The following is an 18,954-nucleotide window of genomic DNA, read 5'->3' as shown; positions in this document are numbered from 1 at the left end:
CAAGATCATTCAACAGAAAAGAATAGTCTTTCAATAATTCTGGGACAATTGGATAGTCACATGCATAAAAATGAAGTTCGACCCTTGTCTCACACCACATATAAAAATTAACTCAAAAATAGACAAATGACTTAACTGTAAGTGCTAAAGCTGTAAAACTCTTAGAAGAAAACACAGAAGCAAATCATCACGATCTTGGATTTGGCAATGGATTCTTAGATAGGACACCAAAAGCACAGGCCAAAAAAGAAAAAAAAATACATTGGACTTTATCAAAATTAAAAACTTTTGTGCTTCAAAGGATACTGTCAAGAAAATGTAAAAACAACTCAGAATGGAAGAAGATATTTACAAATCATATGTCTGATATAGTGACTTGCACCAAGAATTATTACAACTCAATTTTTTTAATGGTCAAAAGATATGAATAGACATCTCTTCAGGGACTATATAGAAATGTCCAATAAGTACAAAAAGAAATGTTCAACATCAACATCAAAGAAACATGCAAATCAAAACCATAATGAGATACCACTATCATACCCACTAGGATGGCTAGATCTTGAAGTCAGAGAATAATAAGTGTTGATGAGGATGTGGAGAAACTGCCACCTTACACATTGGTAGTGGCAACGTAAAGCAGTGCAACTGCTTTGAAAACAGAAAGTTTCTCAAATAAACAAACATAGAGTTACCATACGACCCACCAATTCTACTTCTAGGTACTTAGCCCAAAGAAATAAAAACATATCCATGCAAAACTTGTACACAAATATTTATAATAGCATTGTCCATGTATTATTAATTGTGCTAAAAGCTGTAAACAACCCAAATATCCATCAACTGATGAAAGGATAGTCAAAATGCAGTATATGTGTGTGTGTGTGTGTGTGTAATACTTATATATAAGGGATATTATTGGAATGGTTTATTGAATATAATTGAATACTATAATAATGGAATATCATGTGTGTGCATATGTATAATATATATTATATTACATCACTATATATATAATGAAATATTACTGGAATGGAATATTGAATATAATGGAATATTACAATTATGGGATATTATTCAACTATAAAAACAAATGAAATAATAATGCATACAACATAAATAAATTGCGAAAAAGATTGTGCTAAGTCAAAGAAACCAGGCGGAAGACAGTCACAGAAGACCACATACTATATTATTCCATCTATATGAAATGTCTAGATTAGTCATTTAAGTCTATAGAGGCAGAAAAAATAGTGGTTGCTTAGAGCTGGAAGAAGGACGGGAGAAAGTGGAGGGATGGCTTATGGACATAATGGACACAGGATTTCTTTTGAAATGATGAAAATGTTCTAGGGGCGCCTGGGTGGCTCAGTCGTTAAGCATCTGCCTTCGGCTCAGGTCATGGTCCCGGGGTCCTGGGATCGAGCCCCACATCGGGCGTCCTGCTCGGCGGGAAGCCTGCTTCTCCCTCTCCCACTCCCCCTGCTTATGTTCCCTCTCTCGCTGTGTCTCTCTCTGTCAAATAAACAAATAAAATCTTTAAAAAAAGAGAAAATGTTCTAAATTTGATTGTGGTGATGGTATCAAATATATTTGAATACACTAAAGTCTACCGAATCGTATACTTTACATGGCTGAATTGTGTGATATGTGAATTACATCCTGATACAGCAGTTTAAAAAATGAATGGATGAAGAAAAATAACAGCACATCTTTGCAATTTGAAAAGGTATACTTGTATCTAAGTTTGGTAGGAGCACTATAAAGACATAAAATAAATTCTAGTTGAATTAGTAAACTAAACCATTGCATGGGAATTACCATTAGCACTCATGAAAGGAGAAGATACTTCGAGACAGTAACACTCAAAACTAAGTAGCAACACCAAAAAAGTGACCAATGATTTTAAGTGGAATGATTATTCAGAATTATACATTGTAGTAAAAAGGATATTTAGAGTCAGAAGAGCTAGATTGTGTTAGAGGCTCCCCCTAAGAGGTCATCTTGTTCAAGCTACTTTTCTAAGCCACAATTCCTATTCTGTAAAAGTTGACAATTTTAAACTGCAAAGCAGTATACAGAAATGTGAAAGATGTATTAAATATATAGAATAGGGTTGAATTCTAATGTCAAGTACATATTTCAACAAATATTCATCCTGTAGAATTACTAACTTTACTTGTCTTTTCTAAATCTCTCCACAGGGTTGCTTCATCTTTAAAATATTTAGTAACCATGCCAATAATAGTCCACAAAGCCAATTTTACACAATATCCTTTTATCTCTTTTCCTTAGTGGGAGGAGCATGCAACTATGGTAGTATTAACTTGTGGCATGCCTGAATTCCAAACAGAATAGTAAACTGAACTTCACTGTTACCATTCTATTTATACTCATTCATCATCACCTACAGGTGAGCTTTTACCCTCATAACTTCCTGGGCACCACATTTTTACTGCATAAGATTAATGTCTTCTTCTACTATTACTTTCAAAATTGTGACTAGTAATTAAACGTGTAAAATAATCATCAAAGAATGAATCATTACTGAATAATTAGAAGGACAGATTGACCAGAGCACGTAGGATTACACGGTAATGAATTAGGGCATGTGCATATTATAGTGGAGCCCTTCAGAGATGCTATTATGAGAATAAGACCATTGCCAAGCTAGGCTAACTATAATGAAATTGTAGGTTATTATAATTAAAACATTCAAGTGAAATAGTTATTTTTCTATTACAATTTAATTTTTCACCAGAACATAAAAGCAGTCCATAATACACCAAAATTTATTCCCTATATCTTAAGAATTAGTTTCATTTTCAAACTCCTATTACCTATTAAAATTTTAAGTCTATCTTGATTCTGTCTTAAAATTAAGTCATACCAAAATGGTTTTGCATAACAATTTCCACAAATTTAGAAAAAGTTTAACCAAAGGCCATGCATTCTTTGCAGTGCATAAATTGTTTGCAACAAGGACCTTGAACAGACTTGTTATTAATTGGCTTTTTAAAAATTTTTTTAAAGATTTCATTTATTTATTTGAGAGAGGGAGAGAGAGTGAACACAAGTAGTGGGGAGGGGCAGAGGGAGAAGGAAAAGCAGACTCCCCACTGAGCAGGGAGCCTGATGTGGCGCTCGATCCCAGGACCCTGAGATCATGACCCTGAGATCATGACCTGAGCAGAAGGCAGATGTTTAACCAACTGAACCACCCAGGCACCCTATTTATTGGCTTTTCAAGCTTTGTGATTGAGACTCAGAAAACTTTAACAAAGATACACAAATTAGATAAGTAACATAGTAATAAACTGTCTTTGACCTAAATCTGAGAGATTTAAAAAACGGTTAAACACATATAATATTCCAAGTTATTTCCTTTATGCTTTTGAGTAACACAGAGATTTCATTGCATGAGTTTTTATATTTATGTAAGTTGATGCTAAGAGTATATTGAGATATTCATATACATATTAACTTTTATGATAAATACCCTATTATTTATTAAAAAAAGACTACTCAAAGTTATCCAGTAAAGTAGAATATAAATTTCAAATAATTCCATTTAATTCTTCCTTCCCTGTCAAAAATGCTATTTGAAAATTTATAAGAAAAATGTATTTGGGTCCCTTCTACTCTCACATTGTCTCTGGGACCGAAATAGCATCAAGATCTAAAAAAAATAATAATAAAAAAAATTAGTGCTGTCGATAATCGGATATTCCCTATCTGCAATTTTTGGGCATTGAGGAATTTATTTTTTTTTTAAAGAATTATTTATTTGACACACAGAGAGAGACAGCTAGAGAGGAAACACAAGCAGGGGGAGCGGAAGAGGGAGAAGCAGGCTCCTGGCTGAGCAGGGAGCCCGATGCGGGGCTCGATCCCAGGACCCTGGGATCATGACCTGAGCTGAAGGCAGACGCTTAACGACTGAGCCACCCAGGCACCCCTGCATTGAGGAACTTATTTAGCCTACATCATTAAATAATATATTGACAAAACTTCCCTCAATTGCTTCCACTCCCAGAAAATATGGATTGGACATTATCATTCCCTGTTCTTGTCGGTTTTCCATTTTTTAGATCAGCTCTCATGATTCTATTAAACACACATACACTAGAACTTTGCCCTCAGCAAAAATACAGAAGCAAGAAAGGCCCCTCATTTATGGATAAATAAGAACTTATATTAATGCACACTACAACCTTTTTTAAATGTTGCCAATATTCACTAAAATCAATTTATCCTCACAATACTTTGAGATTCTTATTAACTTATGGCACAGATTGAGAGACAGAGAGTTTATATATGACCTTGTACGACATGACAAAGTGAATTTTAAGAGCAATGGGAGCTACTTTCAAGTTTAAAGTAGGAGAGTGACATGGTATGATATACATTTAAATAATAGTATGACAGTAGGAATAAAGGAGAGCTAACAGAATCAGAATATGGACACTGTAATAGTCTAGGTAAATGGTAGCAGTGGCCTGGAGTAGAGCCCAGTGAAATGCAGAGAGATAGAATAAGTCTAAATTTCTATTTGGAGGCAGAACCACAGGACTTGATGATGGATTAATACGAAAGGGAAGAGAAAAAATATATCTTAGTGTTGGGGCTTAAGCAAATGAGAGAATCACCACATTTTATAGTCAGGAGGAACTGAGAAAAATCAAACCTACAGGGAAAAAATCAAGAGCTCTGTTGTTTTTATGTTTCAAATGATTAGATGTATGTTGTCTGACACTAACTTCATATAGCTACTGAGCACTCAAAATGTGAAGACTCAAAATTAAGATAATAGTAGTGAAAAATATACAATGGATTATGAAAACATAATGTAAAAATAAAGTAAAATATTTCATTAATAATTTGTATATTGATTCCAATTTTAAGTGGTATTATGGGTATATACATCATATAAATATTAAAATGAGTAACTAGAAATTTTAAATGACTCGGGTTCACATTATATTTCTATTGGAAAGAACTTGATTAGCCTATGAGCTAAAAATAATGGACAGCTAAAAAAATTAGTCAAATTCATGTTTTAATTTTATTAAACTTACCTGTAACCTCCTTTTCATATGTCTACACACACTAAAAAAGACTAAGTGAGGAGATCCACCCATTAGGCCTATAAATCTATTTCTTGTAGAAAATATTTTTCTAAGTTACAAAATATGTGTTAGCATTTTTGAAGAGTGAATATTTGTCACAGGAAAACCAAGAGCATGGTGATATCTTCTCATTCAAAAAAACTGATAAGGTAAAACTTCTCCATGAACTTACTTTTAAAAATAATAATGTTGCTAAATATGACTTTGTTTTTAAATTTAATATATATATTTTTTTCTAATTTCCCTTATTTTGGCTATGAAAAAAAGACAAAATTTTTAGTATTTAGAGTTTAATGTGAACGGTAAAATTGTAAATATTATGTAATTGTGCACTTAAAAATACTACTTGAAATATGGAAATATGTGCACATGCACATACATGGTAAGAAGTATCTAAGGAAACAAGTCAGCAGTCTGCTGGAAGAAAATATTTGTGTTTGTTATTCAAGACAATATCTGTGCATAGGGACTGTCAAACTGGTATGCTGGTGATATGTTTAAACAGTAAAATTCTATCTGAATTTTTGCTTGCTATTTTGCAGGAAACACACCTAGAAATACAGGAAGACCAGCTTGAATGAAATTTGAAGGAGACTGAGTTGGAAGACCTCGATTCTAACCTTGGTTCAGTCATGACAAGCCCAAGAAACATTAAGTGAATCACTTTAGCTTCTTATTAGTCTCTCTTAGAAAATAAGATACCGGTATGAATAGTTTCTAAGCTTCCTTCCCACTACATTCCTATTTGGGAATTATATGTTTCATTGTAAAACGGTTCTACAGAGTAACAACCTACATGTCCACAACTACAGTTAGCACCTGGTAAGACTGCAACACTTCCAGGTTAAGCTATTGTAATTCTAAAATATTTTCACTAATGAAAATGGCTATTTGATCTTTGCCTTCTTATTCTCTATTCTAAGATAATGTGTATGCAAATTATGTTTCTGATTGGTAAGGCATTTATCATTTCTGAAACATAATGAATTTAGTGGTTATACAGGAAACTAAAATATTTGTTTTTCTCCCCTGGTTTGATTTTTTCCTATTTTATCACTTGGAGGAAAAATGTAGAACACAGGATTGATCATGTTTCACATGCAGACTCTGTCACCAGGTTTACTGCTTCCTTTGATCTGTAGTGGTTTTTAAACTTTCTAAAGGTAGAGCAGATATATAATTCACAGCAAAGGAAGAAACATAGGTATAAGTCTTCAACAAAAAAAATTATTTTCTAATTATTTGAGTTTCATAAAGTAATTTGAAAGTGGGGACAGAAAATATTTGCTTATATTTGCTTTATCAAAACATATAATCATGCTCATAGGACTGAAAAGCTGGAAAATTCAAGTCCCTGTGGACACACATGTGCAAACCGAATCCTTGGAAAACAATTCTGAAAAAATCAGCACTGTCTTACAAATACAGAGCTATAAGTAGAAACGAATGAACTAGAGGGGTCTAGAGTATTACTTTCAAATCAAGAGCACAATTTTTTTTAATGCACTGGATTTGAAGTATTGAGCATGTTTTCTCAAAAAAAAAAAAAAAAAAGAGAGAGAGAGAGAGAGAAGGGAAATTCCATCTTCTTAATACCACTCGGCTATGGAACAACATTCCCCATCATACTGCCTCCTACCTGAGGTTTTGTCTTTTCAGCATTCTTTCTTTAATCCCTCTTGTACATCTCTGTCAAATTAAACTGTAGGAAACATTACTTTCAACACTTTACCACCCTAATCATAAAAGCCTCAATAAACTCCTTTGGTTACCCATATCTGGGTAATCAAGGTCTTCTACAATCAGTCCTCTGCCTTCTTTTCTATACCAATATATCAAGAAAGAAGCAATTACTATGTGTCATTTTATTTTTTGTTTTGTTTTTCCCCACACTCCATTCTTTAAAGGCATAAACATGGAGACAGGAAAAGTGATTCTAGGGAAGGACAGGCTTCAGATCATGGAGCCAAAATTAGCCCATGAAACAAAATGCAGGACTGAAAGGGAAACCAAGTTCACTAAGAGCATATGTTCAAGCCATAAAGATGAAGAGACAAATCTCAAGGTTGAGGGCCAGCCCTAGCAAGAGGGTCAAGAAGAGATGTGATGAAACAGAGTCTAGAGAGGTTCCTTGAGCCACCAGAACATGGCAGGTACGTTTCACAGGGTTTTTCCAGGTAGAATGTATATGGAGAATTTTTTGAAAGTTACCAAGGGGATCTAAGCCTTTAGTTGTGATAAGTGAAGAACAACAACAAAGAATGAAAGAGATAGAAGAGACGGAGAGAGAGAGAGGGAATGGAATGATGGAGACAGAGAGAAAGAAGGGAGGAAAGGAATGAAGGAAGGAAGGAAGGAAGGAAGGAAGGAAGGAAAAGTAGAAGAAAAAAAGACTAAAATTTCCAAGTCCCTCTTGCCCAGAACAGAGTATTTCTGTCTCAAAGACGGCTATGATGCAGATTCCAGGCTTAAGCATTTAAATACACTTTTTAAATGCTTGGTTCTTCAGAACTGTAAGAACATTACAGCTGGATGAAAGATAATTTTTCATCTTCTTAGATGTCAAATTCCTTTGAGCAATTTGGAACATTCAAAAAGTATATTGACAGATCAGCAAAAATGAAAGGGCATTTTCATCACCTTGAGAAATGGTGATCAAAGGAAATGTGCCAACCAATTAAAACATGATCAATACCTCTATTTCCTTTCTTTTCTGTCATAAACTGTGGCTAAAAAGAATTAAGTTATTATTTTTTCAAAGTCCGCTTCATCTTGATAATGTCATATAAAAAAGCAATTTGAATCACAAGGGTTTAAATATACCATGTGGTAAATTACATTGATACAATTTTATGAAGGCAATATTAATCATATTTGAAATACATGACAGTCTATTAGTTGTTTTAGTTTAAAGCAAAGCGACTGGGATTGGTAGGCTTAAAATGCTTTTATGCTTTTGTACAAAGATATATAAAAACAGAATTAGTATGAGTTACCAGTTTAAGAAATCACAGTCTTTATCTTCTTATTTTAAAGTCAGCTATGATAAAATCTTTTCTTCTACAGTGTACCCACTTCCTTATCTCAGGAAAAGACCTGTGTTTTGCGGCTGGCTTGGTAATTTGGATATATAAAAATGGGAGTATATTTTATCTATATGCTACACAGCATGTATACATTTAGAATTTTGATTTATAGCTTTCAGATAGCTTGGGAAGACACATATAGGTCTGGCACACACCCAACTGTCAAAATATTAGGAGCCTGGGGTGCCTGGTTGGCTCAGCCATTAAGCGTCTGCCTTTGGCTCAGGTCATGATCCCAGGGTCCTGGGATCGAGCCCCACATCGGGCTCCCTGCTCAGCGGGAAGCCTGCTTCTCTCTCTCCCACTTACCCTGCTTGTGTTCTCTCTCTGGCTGTCTCTCTCTGTCAAATAAATAAATAAAAATCTTAAAAAAAAAAAAAAATATTAGGAGCCTGGACACATCCACAACTTCTACAGTTCCATGGTCATTGATTAAAAACTGTCAAAATCTCACTGAGAAGATAAAGATCCAAATGAGACTCCCAAGGACAAATGTCTTACAGTTACAGTCTGTGTACATGCTTGCTTCTTTCATCTCACTCTAGAGGCATCTGCTCTTCTCTTTCCGTTTGCAGTGACTCCTCAATCCTTCTTGGACCCCCTCTGAACTACAAACCCGGTAGCTCTTACCATACTTTACTCACACAACTGAAACTCTACGGTGAGCTATGCCCTCCTATTGAGTATGCCCTGAGATAGTACCAAAGTCAGTCCCCTAAAAAACAAGCTAGCATACTTGAAGTAAACCATGTCTCACCTGTAACCCATATACCAATGTTAAAGGACAAGGCAGAGGAGTCAGGAGGTAGAAGGCCTTTGCAGGAGTCCATGTGATGGATGGGTCAATGTCAAGGGAAGAATTTGATTTCTCTTATCCTGGCTTCAATTATGTTTCAAGCAAAACAGAAAGCAAGGACCATCAACAGGATGAAGTTGGAAGATGAGATATTGGACTTGAAAAATAGATAAAAAGGGTGAGAAACAGCTGGCTAAAAAGGAACAGAGCATAAAAGTGTGAGCGGCCTATGGACATAACAATGTACTACCTGGAGACATTAAGGAAACTTGGTTCATGATCATAAACTTGAATACAGTTTAATCATTGTGTTTGTGAGTTTTCTCTCAGTCATTTCAGCAGCAGAGGATTAAATTATTTATAGTCAGAAAAACAGTGTATGTGGGTGTGAGTGTGTTTTTCATGAGGAGGAGGATGGGTAGAATAAAATAGACAATTTAAAATTACTATCTACCTTTTCTTTTTATTATAGTGCCAACAGCTTTCCTCCAGCATTAACAATTTATTCCCTTCATCTAAGCCATGCATTTTATAATTACTTGTTTTGTAGTCAGCTAATTTATGTGCTTTTATAATTAAAGTAGTAATTATATAAGTTATTTGGAAGGCATCTCCGCTCTAAAAATTCGTTATTTAAAAATAAAGTCAAAAATTCAGAAAGCATGAAAATTGGCCCAAAAACATATAAAAAGATATTAACAGTGCTACATAGTTATGATCTTAGCAATGAATCTTTGTTAAAAAATATTCATAAACATGCTTAAGAGAAAAAACTAAGAATTGCCGAGAGCACTGTAAAGAAGGATTTGCCTACAAACAGAAATTCTCTAGTAGTTACATTGTAGAGTGATAAAGACATCCTTGGATTGACTCTGTATGTTTTACCTTCTAACACAGACTAGCACATTGAGCCCCAAAGAAGGAAAGGCCTGTAGTTTCCTAGACGCAAAGTAGCAGAATGGATGGGCAGCCATGGCTGCAGAGATGCCCAAGAGGAAGATCCCCATAAGTGAAAGCAAAGATATAAAGACAAATTACCCAACTAAAGTGTCACAAAAAGAAAGTCTATCTCATCTTAAAGACTATAACAAAAACACCAAATGTTAAAACAAGTTTACTATATTTCTGAAAGGAATAAAGCAGTATATTCAAGGACAATACATTGTATGCAGTTTAACACAAATGGTTCTTCACTTATCATTGTGGTTGCTCCTATTATTGCTGAGAAATCTATAAACCCAAGTCATTATATAAATATGTAAAAAAAAAAAAACCTGAAAAATGTATATAATCATCTTAAAATGTGAAATAGGTATTTAATTCAATAAAAATCAAGTACTAGTATTTTTGTGGAAAAGTAACATAGAAGAATTTTATCATAATTATCGATTTTTAAAATGGTCACTAACACCCAAAGGATAAAACATTATAAGTTTTCATCTATTAAAAAGAATGTCTACACTACATCAAAAACTAATGATGGGGTGGGAGGAGCAAGATGGCTGAGGAGTAGGAGACCTGGATTTCGTTTGGTCCCAGGAATCCAGCTGGATAGGGATCAAACCATGCTGAACACCTACGAACTCAACAGGAGATTGAAGAAAAGAATAGCAGCAACTCTCTGAACAGAAAAGTGACCACTTTCTGGAAGGTAGGACGTGCAGAGAAGTGAATCCAAGGCGATATTCCGGAAGATAGACTGCAGGGGGAGGGAGCCTCCATCAGCTGCTATTGGCAAGTGATAGAGCCGCGGAGCACAAAATCAGAGCTTTTAGAAGTCTGCTCCACTGAGGGATGTTGCTCCAGTGGCTAAGTGGGGAGTGAAACCCTCGCTGGGACAGCATGGTTTCAGGACACTCGAGGTCACAGAAAGACCGGAGGTGAGTGCAGCAGAGCTCCCAGGTATTAGAGCGGGGAAGCCAGCTGCAAAGATGGAGCCAAGGTGCAGGCTTTCAGCTCGGGGTTGCCATAAACTGTAATCTGCGGCACAGTTGGGCCACTGCTCTTCCAGCAGGAACCCAACAAGTGGCAGATCTAGGGAGACTCCCTTCCCTCCCCAGGGAGGAGCGGTGCGGGAGCGCACCATAGGAATCTGCTGGGTTTGGAGACTCCAAATGGGGTCAGGTGCCAGAGATGGAAGCACTCAGTCACAGGCCAGGTGAGCACGGAGTGCGGCTGGAGACCAGGGAGACAGGAGGGATTGACTGCTTTTCTCTGAGGGCTCACTGAGGAGTGGGGCCCCGAGTTCTCGGCTCCTCTGGGGCGGAGACTGGGAGGCTGCCATTTTCACTCTGATCCTCCAAAGCATACAGAAAGCTTGCAGGGAACAAAAGCTCGCGAGAACAAACCCGAGCAGATTACTTATTCCAACCCCCGGCAAGGGCAGGGCAATTACACCTGAGGCAAAAACATTTGAGAACCACTGCAACAGACCCCTCCCCCAGAAGATCAGCAAGAACAGCCAGCCAAGACTACGATTACCCATCAATGAGAACGGCAGAACTTCAGCACTAGCGGAATACAGCACATAGAATTCATGGCCTTTTTTCCCATGATTCTTTAGTCTTTCAAAGTTAATTTTTTAATTTTTTTTTCTTTTTCTATTTTTTTTAATTTTGCTTTTTCCCCTTTTCAAACAACATCTTATCAATCCCTTTTTAAAAAATCTTCCTTATTTTTCATTTTTAGAGTCATATTCTATCCCTTTATTGTAGTTAACTTTATTTTTGGTATATATATATACCAAAATATAGTTAACTACAATATATAGTTAACTACAAAATATAGTTAACTATATAACTATATATATATGTTGTTCTCTCTTTAAAATTTTGGGATATAGTTTCTTCTGACAGATCAAAATATACCCTAAATCTCTAGTGTATGGCTTTGTTCTAGTCTCCTGCCTGATCACATTCGCTCTCCCTGTTTTTTTTAATTTCTCTTCTTTCTTTTTTCAACCAATTTCTTATCAATTCCTTTTATAAAATCTTTTATAATTTTCATCTTTACAGTCATATTCCATCACTTCATCATACTTACCCTTATTTTTGTACATATATAAGTTTTCCTTTCTTTAAAATTTTGGGAAGCAGTTTCTTCTCACAGACCAAAATATGTCCAAAATCTAGTGTGTGGCACTGATCTCTTCACCAGCCTGATTATATTTGATCATATTCCTTTTTTTCTTTTTTCTTTCTTTATCTTTATTTTCCCCCAGTTTCAGGTCTCTTCTGATTTCTTGAGTGTATATTTTTTGGGGGTTGTTGTTACCCTGTTAGCATTTTGTTCTCTCATTCATTATTCTCCTCTGGACAAAATGACAAGATGGAAGAACACACCTCAAAAACAAGAACAAGAAGCAGTATCGACTTTCAGGGACCTAATCAATTGGACATTAGTAAGATGTTGGAAATAGAGTTCAGAATGATGATTATAAAGATACTAGCTGGGCTTGAAAAAAACATGGAAGATACAAGAGAAACTTTTCTGGAGAAATAAAAGAATTAAAATCAAGTCAAAATCAAAAAGGCTATTAATGAGGTGCAATAAAAAATGGAGGATCTAACTGCTAGGATAAATGAGGCAGAAGAAAAAATTAGTGATCTAGAAAACCAAATGATGGAGAATAAAGATGCTGAGACAAAGAAAGATAAATAACTACTGGATCACGAGGGCAGAATTCGAGAGATAAGTGATACCATAAGACAAAACAATATTAGAATAATTGGGATCCCAGAAGAGAAGAAAGAGAGAGAGGGGCAGAAGGTATATTGGAGCAAATTATAGCACAGACCTTCCCTAATTTGGGGAAGGAAACAGGCATCAAAATTCTGGAGGCACAGAGAACCCAACTCAAAATTAATAAAAATAGGTCAACACCTCGACACCTAATAGTAAAACTTACAAGTCTCAGAGACAAAGAGAAAATCCTGAGAGCAGCTCAGAACAAGAGGTCTGTAACCTACAATGGTAGAAACATTAGATTGGCAACAGACCTATCCACAGAGACCTGGCAGGCCAGAAAGGACTGGCAGGATATATTCAGAGCACTAAATGAGAAAAATATGCAGCCAAGAATACTATATCCAGCTAGGCTGTCATTGAAAATCGAAGGAGAGATAAAAAGCTTCCAGGACAAACAAAAATTAAAAGAATTTGCAAACACGAAACCAGCCCTACAAGAAATCTTGAAAGGGGTCCTCTAAGCAAAGAGAGAGCCTAAAAGTAACATAGACCAGAAAGGAACACAGACAATACAGAGTAACAGTCACCTTACAGGCAATATAGTGGCACTAAATTCATATCTTTCAATAGTTACCCTGAATGTAAATGGGCTAAATGCCCCAATCAAAACACACAGGGTATCAGATTGGATAAAAAAACAAGACCCATTGATATGCTGTCTGCAAGAGACCCATTTTAGATGCAAAGACACCTCCAGATTGAAAGTGAGAGGATGGAAAACCATTTACCATGCTGATGGACATCAAAAGAAAGCTGGGGTGGCAATCCTTATATCAGACAAATGAGATTTTAAACCAAAGACTGTAATAAGAGATGAGGAAGGACACTATATCCTACTTAAAGGATCTATCCAACAAGAAGATCTAACAATTGTAAATATCTATGCCCCTAACATGGGAGTAGCCAATTATATAAGCCAATTAATAACAAAAGCAAAGAAACACATCGGCAACAATACAATAATAATGGGGGACTTTAACACCCCCCTCACTGAAATGGACAGATCATCTAAGCAAAAGATCAACAAGGAAATAAGGACTTTAAATGACACACTGGACCAAATGGACTTCACAGATATATTCAGAACATTCCATCCCAAATCAACAGAATACACATTCTTTTCTAGTGCCCCTGGAACATTCTCCAGAATAGATCACATCCTAGGTCACAAATCAGGTCTCAACTGGTACCAAAAGATTGGGATCATTCCCTGCACATTTTCTGACCACAATGCTTTAAAACTAGAACTCAATCACAAGAGGAAAGTAGGAAAGAACTCAAATACACGGAGGCTAAAGAGCATCCTACTAAAGAATGAATAGGTCAACCAGGAAATTAAAGAAGAATTAAAAAAATACATGGAAACAAATGTAAATGAAAACACAACTGTTCAAAATCTTTGGGATGCAGCAAAGGCAGTCCTAAGAGGAAAGTAGATAGCAATACAAGCCTTTCTCAAGAAACAAGAAAGGTCTCAAATAAACAACCTAACCCAACAAGTAATGGAGCTGGAGGAAGAAGAGCAAATAAAGCCTAAACACAGCAGGAGAAGAGAAATAATAAAGATCAGAGCAGATATCAATGAAATAGAAACTAAAAGAACAGTAGAACAGATCAACGGAACTAGGAGCTGGTTCTTTGAAAGAATTAATAAGACTGATAAACCCCTGGCCAGACTTATCAAAAAGAAAAATGACCCAAATAAATAAAATCATGAATGAGAATGGAGAGATCACAACCAACACCAAAGAAATATAAACAATTTTAAGAACATATTAGGAGCAACTATATGCCAGCAAATTAGATAATCTGGAAGAAATGGATGCATTCTTAGAGATGTATAAACTACCAAAACTGAACCAGGAAGAAATAAAAAACCTGAACAGACCCATCCACTAAGGAAATTGAAGCAGTAATCAAAAACCTCACAACAAACAAGAGCCCAGGGTCATGGCTTCCCAGGGGAATTCTACCAAACATTTAAAGAAGAATTAATACCTATTCTTCTGAAAGTGTTCCAAAAAGTAGAAATGGAAGGAAAACTTCCAAATTCATTTTATGAGGCCAGCATTACCTTGATCCCCAAACCAGACAAAGACCCCATCAAAAAGGAGAATTACAGACCAATATCCCTGATGAACATGGATGCAAAAATTCTCACCAAAATACTAGCCAATAGGATCCAACAGTACATTAAAAGGATTATTCCCCGGGGCGCCTGGGTGGCTCAGTTGGTTAAGCGACTGCCTTCAGCTCAGGTCATGATCCTGGAGTCCCGGGATCAAGTCCCACATCAGGCTCCCTGCTCAGCAGGGAGTCTGCTTCTCCCTCTGACCCTCCTCCCTCTCGTGCTCTCTGTATCTCATTCTCTCTCTCGCAAATAAATAAAATCTTAAAAAAAAAAAAAAAAAAAAAAGGATTATTCCCCAAGACCAAGTGGGATTTATCCCTGGGATGCAAGGTTGGTTCAACATCTGCAAATCAATCAATGTGATAAAATACATTAGTAAAAGAAAGAACAAGAACCATATGATCCTCTCAATAGATGCAGAAAAAGCATTTGACAAAGTACAGCATCCTTTCTTGATGAAAACTCTTCAGCGTGTAGGGATAGAGGGTACATACCTCAATATCATAAAAGCCATCTATGAAAAACCCACAGAGAATTTCATTCTCAATGGAGAAAAACTGAGAGCTTTCCCCCTAAAGTCAGGCACACAGCAGGGATGTCCACTATCACCACTGCTATTCAACACAGTACCAGAAATCCTAGCCACAGCAATCAGACAACAAAAAGAAATAAAAGACATCTGAATTGGCAAAGAAGATGTCAAACTCTCACTCTTTGCAGATGATATGATACTTTATGTGGAAAACCCAAAAGACTCCACCCCAAAACTGCTAGAACTCATACAGGAATTCAGTAAAGTGGCAGGATATAAAATCAATGCACAGAAATCAGTGGCATTCCTATACACCAACAACAAGACAGAAGAAAGAGAAATTAAGGAGTCAATCCCATTTACAATTGCACCCAAAACCATAAGATACCTAGGAATAAATCCAACCAAAGAGACAAAGGATCTGTACTCAGAAAACTATAAAATACTCATGAAAGAAATTGAGGAAGACACAAAGAAATGGAAAAACGTTCCATGCTTGTGGATTGGAAGAACAAATATTGTGAAGATGTCAATGCTACCTAGAGCAATCTACACATTCAATGCAATCCCCATCAAAATACCATCCACTTTTTTCAAAGAAATGGAACAAATAATCCTAAAATATTATGGAGACAGAAAAGACCCCAAATAGCCAGAGGAATGTTGAAAAAGAAAAGCAAAGCTGGTGGCATCACAATTCCGGACTTCCAGCTCTATTACAAAGCTGTCATCATCAAGACAGTACGGTACTGGCACAAAAACAGACACGTAGTTCAATGGAAAAGAATAGAGAGCCCAGAAATCTATGGTCAGCTAATCTTTGACAAAGCAGGAAAGAATGTCCAATGGAAAAAAGACAGTCTCTTCAACAAATGGTGTTGGGAAAATTGGACAGTCACATGCAGAAGAAGGAAACTGGACCATTTTCTTACACCACATACAAAAATAGACTCAAAATGGCTGAAAGACCTCAATGTGAGCCAGGAGTCCATCAAAATCCTAGAGGAGAACACAGGCAGCAACCTCTTCGACCTCAGCCACAGCAACTTCTTCCTAGAAACATTGCCAAAGGCAAGGGAAGCAAGGGCAAAAAGGAACCATTGGGACTTCATCAAGATAAAAAGCTTTTGCACAGCAAAAGAAACAGTCAAGAAAACCAAAAGACAACCGACAGAATGGGAGAAGATATTTGCAAATGACATATCAGATAAAGGGCTAGTATCCAAAATCTATAAAGAACTTATCAAACTCAACACCCAAAGAACAATTAATCCAGTCAAGAAATGGGCAGAAACATGCACAGACATTTTTCCAAAGACGACATCCAAATGGCCAACAGACACATGAGAAAGTGCTCAACATTGCTCGGCATCAGGGAAATCCAAATCAAAACCTCAATGAGATACCACTCACACCAGTCAGAATGGCTAACATTAACAAGTCAGGAAACGACAGATGTTGGTGCGGATGGGGAGAAAGGGGAACCTTCCTACTCTGTTGGTGGGAATGCAACCTGGTGCAGCCACTCTGGAAAACAGTATGGAGGTTCCTCAAAAAGTTAAAAATGCTATGACCCAGCAATTGCACTTCTAGGTATTTACTCCAAAGATACAAATGTAGGGATCCAAAGGGGTACATGAACTCCGATGTTTATGGCAGCAATGTCCACAATAGCCAAACTATGGAAAGAGCCAAGATGTCCATCGATAGATGAATGGATAAAGAAGATGTGGTGTACATATACAATGGAATATTATGCAGCCATCAAAAGGAATGAAATCTTGACATTTACAACGATGTGGATGGAACTGGAGGGTATTATGTTGAGCGAAATAAGTCAAACAGAGAAAGACATGTATCATATGATCTCACTGATAATGAGGAATTCTTAATCCCAGGAAACAAACTGAGGGTTGCTGGAGTGGTGGGGGGTGGGAGGGATGGGGTGGCTCGGGGATAGACGTTGGGGAGGGCATATGCTATGGTGAGCACTGTGAATTGTGTAAGACTGATGAATCACAGACCTGTACCTCTGAAACAAATAATACATTATATGTTAAAAAAAAAAAAAAAAGAAAAAAAGGGGATAGTAGGAAGGGAAAAATGAAGGGGGGGAAATCGGAGGGGGAGATGAACCATGAGAGACTATGGACTCTGAGAAACAAACTGAGGGTTCTAGAGGGGAGGGGCGTGGGGGGATGGGTTAGCCTGGTTATGGGTATTAACAAGGGCACGTATTGAATGGAGCACTGGGTGTTATACACAAACAATGAATCACGGAACATTGCATCAAAACCTAATGATGTAATGTATAGTGATTAACATAACATAATATAATTAAACAAAAATCTAATGATGTATTGTGTGGTGACTAACATAACAAAATAAAATTAAAAAAAAGAATGTCTATATTATTTCTATATTATTCTACAAAGTCTAGTCCATCCAATGAGAAAGAAAAAAAGAGCATTACTATTAAAACTGATAGGCCAAAGGGCCAATAAGGATATTCAGATGAGATATACATATATCTCAGAAAGCCATAGTTACTCAGAAATTTTAATAAATTCAGTAAGTTTTAATAAAGCAAAATGTTATTTGTTTTTGGTTTGTTTTTGCTATGCTTCTATTTTGGATCTAGAGTAACACAGAAAAGGGTTTGTCATACTAAGACAAACTTTTACTCCATGTATTAGATTCTACTTAGTCTTACATTACTGATATTCTGAAATGCTGTTCAATTCTCTTTACTTGTACTTAATATTTTTTGCATATTGACTTATAAGAATTGTTCACTAGCTTTTATTGTAGCTATCTTTTGTTATATGCATTATTATGGTTCAAGATATATGATTGTGCTATATAAATTTTAAATAGTTTGTGCATTTTGAAATAATCTGTTTTCTAAAAGTCTGCATGAAATAAGTGAAACCCCCATCTAACTCTGGAGTTTCATTAATGGATAATGTCTTTATAACTGTCTTCAATTCCTTCCATCCTTACTTAAAATTTTCTATTTCATACCATTTATTTATATTCCAGTTCATAAAGTTTTTGCAATACACTGCAGAGATTTTGGAAAATATATAAAAGCAAAAACAAACTTTTAAAAAATCACTGTAACTGCAAAAAGAATAAATAGCCACTGTGAACATTTTGGTGTCTATAAAACCTCCCATGTCTCATCATTCTCCATTTGCACAACATCCCTTTGTCTTGGTAGTTTATCTTTCTTCCTTTCTATTTCACCCTTTCCCCCAGCTGGCTTTCTGAACAACTTTTATGGAGCTGGTCTCACTTTGCAGTGAGAGTCTATCAATTATACCAGAGTTTTCTTCTGGAAATCGAAATGGATCATTTAAAACTCTTTGTTCTAAGTCTTTTTGATACTGATCTGCTCCCCTCCTCAATTTCTACAGTACTTTAATACACCACCACCCAATGTCTGTAGTTTCTCATACTTGAACAAGGCAAAATAAATGTAGGTCAAGGACAGCCAAAAAAGGTACATGACTTAAACTTTGACTTCTCTC

This window comes from Mirounga leonina, unplaced genomic scaffold (assembly GCF_011800145.1).
Source record: "Mirounga leonina isolate KUSES-001 unplaced genomic scaffold, KU_Mleo_1.0 Mir_125, whole genome shotgun sequence".
In the NCBI taxonomy this organism is placed as follows: domain Eukaryota; kingdom Metazoa; phylum Chordata; class Mammalia; order Carnivora; family Phocidae; genus Mirounga; species Mirounga leonina.
Note: the sequence above shows the minus strand (reverse complement) of the source record.